This window comes from Triticum aestivum, chromosome 1A (assembly GCF_018294505.1).
Source record: "Triticum aestivum cultivar Chinese Spring chromosome 1A, IWGSC CS RefSeq v2.1, whole genome shotgun sequence".
NCBI lineage: Eukaryota > Viridiplantae > Streptophyta > Magnoliopsida > Poales > Poaceae > Triticum > Triticum aestivum.
This window is the reverse complement of record NC_057794.1, coordinates 583,501,051-583,506,827: the sequence shown is the minus strand read 5'-3', so window position 1 is coordinate 583,506,827 and position 5,777 is coordinate 583,501,051. Positions and strand designations below refer to the sequence as shown.

The window sequence follows — 5,777 nt, the reverse complement described above, 5'->3', positions numbered from 1 at the left end:
GGCATCCGCAACATCATCGACATGAAGGGACAACCATCACCGCCACTGCGAAGCCGACTGGACGCGCGGATAAGGGGCATGCTGGGCACCGAGGCCCGGCCGAACCCAAAAGGGTCCAGACAGCCCCTGCCGTCACCCTGCAGCTCGCCGGCCGACAAAGCCGCCACCGCCCGTAGACCACCGCCACTTCACCACCAACCAGGGAGCAGCGCCGCCACGCACCGAGTCGCCGGCCCGCCCTAGCACAGATGGAGCCCGAAAGGGCCCAGATCTGGGCCGCGCGGGCGCCGCCAGCCACCAGCGCCGCCACGCCGCCCCGTGGCCAATGGTCGCGCCGCCGCACCGAGAACCACAGAGCTCGCCGGACTCCCGCCGCCGAACCCCACCGCAGTGGCCGAGCAGCACTGCCGCAATCGGGAGGCCCCCCCGCCCCCCAAGAGCGAGCAGAGAAGGGACGGCCCGCCTCCGCCAGCGCCGCGCGGGCAGGGCCCGGCGACTCCGGCCAGCGGCGGCGGGGAGGGAGAAGGACGGGGAGGAGGCGGGGAGTGCGCTGCTGGCGGCCGGCGGCGGCGGTGGCGGGGGGAGCGGGGGTAACCCTAGTCACGGGAGGGGCACCGAGACTATTAGGAGAAGGGAATCCCAGACCATCGTAGTTGGATGTAATCTCAATGTATCTGCCCCGTTTCCCTTAGCTTACTTTATTTTTCCGTCGCATAATAAGCACGACTGAATTTGTCCACCAGAAACGTGGTACGTTCACGTTGCGGTGTAGTTTCTGTCCCTAGTTTTCAGGCCTAGCTAGTAGCTCTAGACTTGGCACGATCCAGGCTCGTGGGATGGCGCGCGCAAATACTGGGATGACGAACAAAAGCGCTCTCCCTCTCTCTCTCTCGGGCTGCGTTTCTGCTCTCTGAACCTTGACGTCTTGTGTTATTGAGAGAGAGAAATTCAGAGTTTGAGAGAGAGTAGATCGCAGCTAGAAAACCAACAATTGGTATACAAAGCTTTTGGTTATGACCTGGGGCGTTTGGCGGCAGTGATTGGAGGAGTTTTGGCGGCGGCGATGGGGGATAGGTCTCCTAAGAAGAGCGACAGGAAGAGTAGTAGCAGCGGTGGCGGAAAGTACACGCCGCCGGCGGCCAAGAGGTCAAGCACAAGAGGCGATGAAGGCGCCGTGGTGCTGGCTGCTCCGTCGAGAGCCACCAATATTCACATGCAGTGTCCGATGCTGACAGACACGAACTACTCGTTGTGGACCGTGAAGATGAAGGTGTTGATGAAGGCGCTGCGCGTCTGGTCGGCTATCCATGGCTCCGACGAGTTTGACCAGGCGGCGGACGAAGGAGTGTTCGCCGCGCTCTCACAATCTGTTCCAGATCATGTGATGATGCAGGTTACAGATTGCGGCATCGCGCAGGAGGCATGGGAGCTGATCCGGTGCTCGCGTGTTGGTGAGGACCGCGTCAAGAAGGCGCGAGCACAGCAACTGAAGAGGCAGTTCGTTCGCCTGACCAGGAAACTCACCACATTGGTGAGCAAAATCAGCTCCCTCAGCGTCACCCTTGTGGAGGAGGCCATGGTGGAGCGTCTGTTCAGCGCCGTGCCAGACCGCTTGGCCGACATCGTCAACACCATTGAGCGATGGGGCGACGTCACAACGATGACAGTGCAAGAGGCTATCGGGCGCCTCATGGTGTTTGAGGAAAACCAGCGTGGGCACCACCAGAGCCGTGGCGATAACAACGAGCAGCTGATGCTCATGACCCAGGCATTGGTATCCCTGATGAAGGGGAAGAAAATCGTCGACAACAACAGAGCATCTGGCTCTGGTGCGAAGAAAGGAGGCAGTCAGAGCGGCGGGCAGGTGGTGATCACAGTGAGAACAATGGAAAGGGCAAACAGAAAATGCATCGTAAGTTTGACATATCAAAAGTAAAATGTTTTAACAGTGATGTGAATGGGCACTTTGCCTGTGACTGTCCGGAGCCGAAGCGCGCGCGCAAACCTGGCGCAAAAGTAAACTGACGAAGATCCAGCCTTGCTCATGACCGAGGTGTGTGAGCTTGTTGAGAACACTGAAATCACTGTTGGAGACAAGGTCATGTTGCAAGAAGAAAAAGTCATGCCGAAACTGACAGGGTCATCAGACAAGTCTTGATATATTGACACTAGAGCAAGCAACCATATGACCGGTTGTCTGGATAAGTTCGCGGAGCTGGATTGAAAGATCACCGGTTCAGTTCGATTCCGAGATGGATCAGTTCTGGGCATTGAGGGACGCGGCTCAGTTCTCTTTGTTGCACACAGCGGTGAGCACCGGCTGTTAACTGAAGTTTATTTCACCCCGAAGCTAAAAAGTAATATAATCAGTCTAGAGCAGAACGATGAATGTGGTTGCAAGTACTCCGTCGATGAAGGGTTGATGACTGTGTTGGATAAACAGAGAAAGGTGCTTGCAAAAGTTAGGAGAACACCAAACAGGCTCTACATTCTGAATATATATTGAGCAGTCTGATCCAGTTTGTCTACTGTCGAAAACTTCAAAGCTTTCCTGGCTGTGGCATGCATGCTATAAGCTTTCATGCTTTGAGACTGCTAGCAAAGGAGGCCATGGTGCGTGGCTCGTTTGTGTGGAAGTTGTCTGGTTGCAAAGCAAAGACGAGCGTTGTTTCCAGCCGAAGCATCCTACAGAGCAGATCGAGCGCTGCAGCTACTGCATGGTGATATTTGTGGTCCCATCTCGCCTCCAACCTTTGCAGCAAAGAATTACTTCCTACTGCTAGTTGATGATCACACGAGGTACATATGGGTGGTGCTAATAAAGAGCAAAGATAAAAATTCAAAAAAAATAAAGAGCGAAGATGAGGCACCTTTGTGGTCTCATCTTTGCACTTGAAGCAAAGATGAGGCAGTTCCATCCGGGACGGGATGCAGTTCATCTCCCGGTTCATGTCCTCGAAGCTAAGCACCAAGCCGAAGAGCATGAAGCAGCTGCTAGACTACCTTGTTTTGCTAAACTACCGCGGCGAGGTAGGGTATGCATATTGACTGATCATTCCATCCAGCAAAGCTCGGTGGTAGGTAGGCAGCTGACCGGAATGAACTCAGTCTTTCCTCGCTGTCATGCAGAAACTGATGATCAGTGACACCCTCTACACCGCCGAGAAGCTTCGGACAGTGTTGCTCCTCGCAGAGGTCTTTGTCGTCGGCCTAGAGAGGAGCACACCGCAGTAGCAGTTTGAGCAAAAGTAAATGACAGATCATTTTGTAATCAGACAACTACAAATATCTACTCCCTCCGTTCCTAAATATTTGTCTTTTTAGAAATTTCAAATGGACTACCACATACGGATATATGTAGACATATTTGTCTTTCTAGAGATTTCAACAAATGACTACATACGGAGCAAAATGAGTGAATCTACACTTTAAATATGTCTACAATACATACATCCGTATGATGTATTGTAGTCCATTTGAAATGTCTATAAAGACAAATATTTAGGAGCAGAGGGAGTAGATGATATGTTTGCCAGCCATTACAGGTTTCAGTAGTGGGGATTGGGTTGGGTGACACTGCGGAATGCAGGGAAACACTCAACTGCCTCTCCGACGTGCTCCAGGCGCTGGATCCGATCAACATGGAGAAGTTCTTCAGCAGGTTGCGGTTTCATGATTTTTCTGCCATGATTCTCGACATATTGGAGGGAAAACCAGACTTGGTCATTGGCAATTACACTGATGGCAATTTAGCAGGATCCCTCTTATCAAGCAACCTAGGAGTCACCCAGGTGAAAATGAGCTATCAAAATGATGAATCCTGAAAACTGTCTTCTGTCAGCAACCAAACCTGACATCACATTACGAAAACATTTATCGACCAACAGAGAATGATTGTGCATGTTCTTGAGAGATAAAGTACAAGGACTGTGATGTCAAGTGGAGAGAAATGGACCAGAATATATTTTTCCTGCCAATTTACTGCTGACATGATCGCCGTGAACATTAGAGACTTCATCAACACTAGCACCTACCGAGAAATAGCCGGAAGGTCAGCCACTCTGTAAACAAAAAACATTATCTCAGCAATGGCATGTAACCGTTCCCAGGAACCAGGATTCCCTGAGAGAATGCAGCAAAGACAAACCTAGCCAATATGAGAGCCACTACCCCTTCACAATGCCAGGGACGTGTCCCTACACCACAAGCGTCAACGATTTCGACCCCAAGTTCAACATTGCCGCTCCTGGTGCTGATCAATCCGGTTACTTTCCCTTCACACAAAAGCACACACACAAATCGAGGAGCTACTCTACAGCAAGGAGGACAATGATGAGCTCTTGTAAGTACATATCCTTTTTTTCTAAAAACACTGAACTATGATACGATTACCATGATTCTATTGAATCAGAGGGTACCTAGGGGACAAAAGCGAGCCAATCATCTTCTTGATGGAAGGACTGACAAGGTGAAGAACATCACCGGTCTGGTCGAATGGTATGGTGAGAACAAAAGGCTTAGGAAATCTCCTCAACCTAGTCATTGTCAGGGGCTCCTGGAGCCTTCAGTCAAACGACAGAGAAGAGATCGAGGAGATTAACTAGGTGCACAGCTTGATAGACAAGTACCAGCTCAAGCCTCAAGGGACAGATCTGCTGGATCAAAGCATAGACCGACCGTGTGCTCACGGTGAGCTATACTGTTACATGTGTTCAGGATTCACAGATGGTACTTGAGCAAACATAGACCAGCATAGTACGGTACACAAGACAGCCGCTAGCAGATCATTACTACTCTCTTCACATAATTATTACAATGACGAGTCAACACGCTAACATAAGAGCATCACAGGCTTCAGTAGTAGAACATGACGTTCTTCACACCGCATGATGCCGACCATAGAGCCGCTGTCGGATGTCATGAACTGAAGATAAGAATCATCCAAGGGCACACGTTGAAGGAGTGGTTGGCCGTTAATTTTGGCGTGCCAAAACGTCATATGTTCCTTTAGCGTTGTAGCTGTCATTTTCTTGTCGTTTACTCCTTTCTTTTTGTTGGTCGGCATCACTCGCTCTGGTGTAAAGTTGAGCTTGTAACCCAAATGGTATTATCTACCAAATACCTAATACAAGAACCCTAGACGCCACCGCCAGTTGGCTCGGCCTAGCTCATCCCCATCTCGGTTTCTCCCTATTTTCTCTGAAATTCTCGCCTGCTCTTCAAACTATTGACCAATTGGAATTTCTTAGTATAGGTTGTGACAAAGTGGTAACAGAGTGTTGGTTCTAGCCTTAGTTCGATCTCTTGGAATAAACCTGGCAAGGGTTTGAAGAGTTCTTCCTCTATGAAATTCTGCAGCCGATCTGCACAAGTCCTGGACTAGGGGTACGGTGGAGGCGTGGGTGCTCGATTTGGTTGGTTTGGTTGGGGAAACACACTATTTTCCTAGTAAAATCCCGGATCTGCAAGATCCTGACCCGTGAGGAGATGGGTAGAACAAACAAGCAATCCACCGACGATGCTGAAGAGGAGATGGCCTACATCACTAGAGAGGAGTTTGAACACAGGAAGAGCTTCAACAGAAGTTGGGCAATTTTGCCAGGGGCAGATGGAGTTGGCCAAGTCATAAGTGAGTACTAGAGGATATTTTAACAAGATAGAGCCAGACACCAACTCCAAGTTGGACAAGATGGCACAAATGCTAGCTGCTCTGATAGGAGGAGGAGAAGGTCAAGTATACAACGGAATTTCACTCCTAGTGGTGCTGCTAGTTTACC

General features: G+C 50.5%; 1 pseudogene; it reads left to right on the top strand.

Annotated features, from left to right (window-relative positions):
* Window positions 1-2,928: 2,928 nt before the first annotated feature.
* On the top strand, window positions 2,929-4,736 carry LOC123055851 (sucrose synthase 5-like; annotated as a pseudogene).
* Window positions 4,737-5,777: the final 1,041 nt, after the last annotated feature.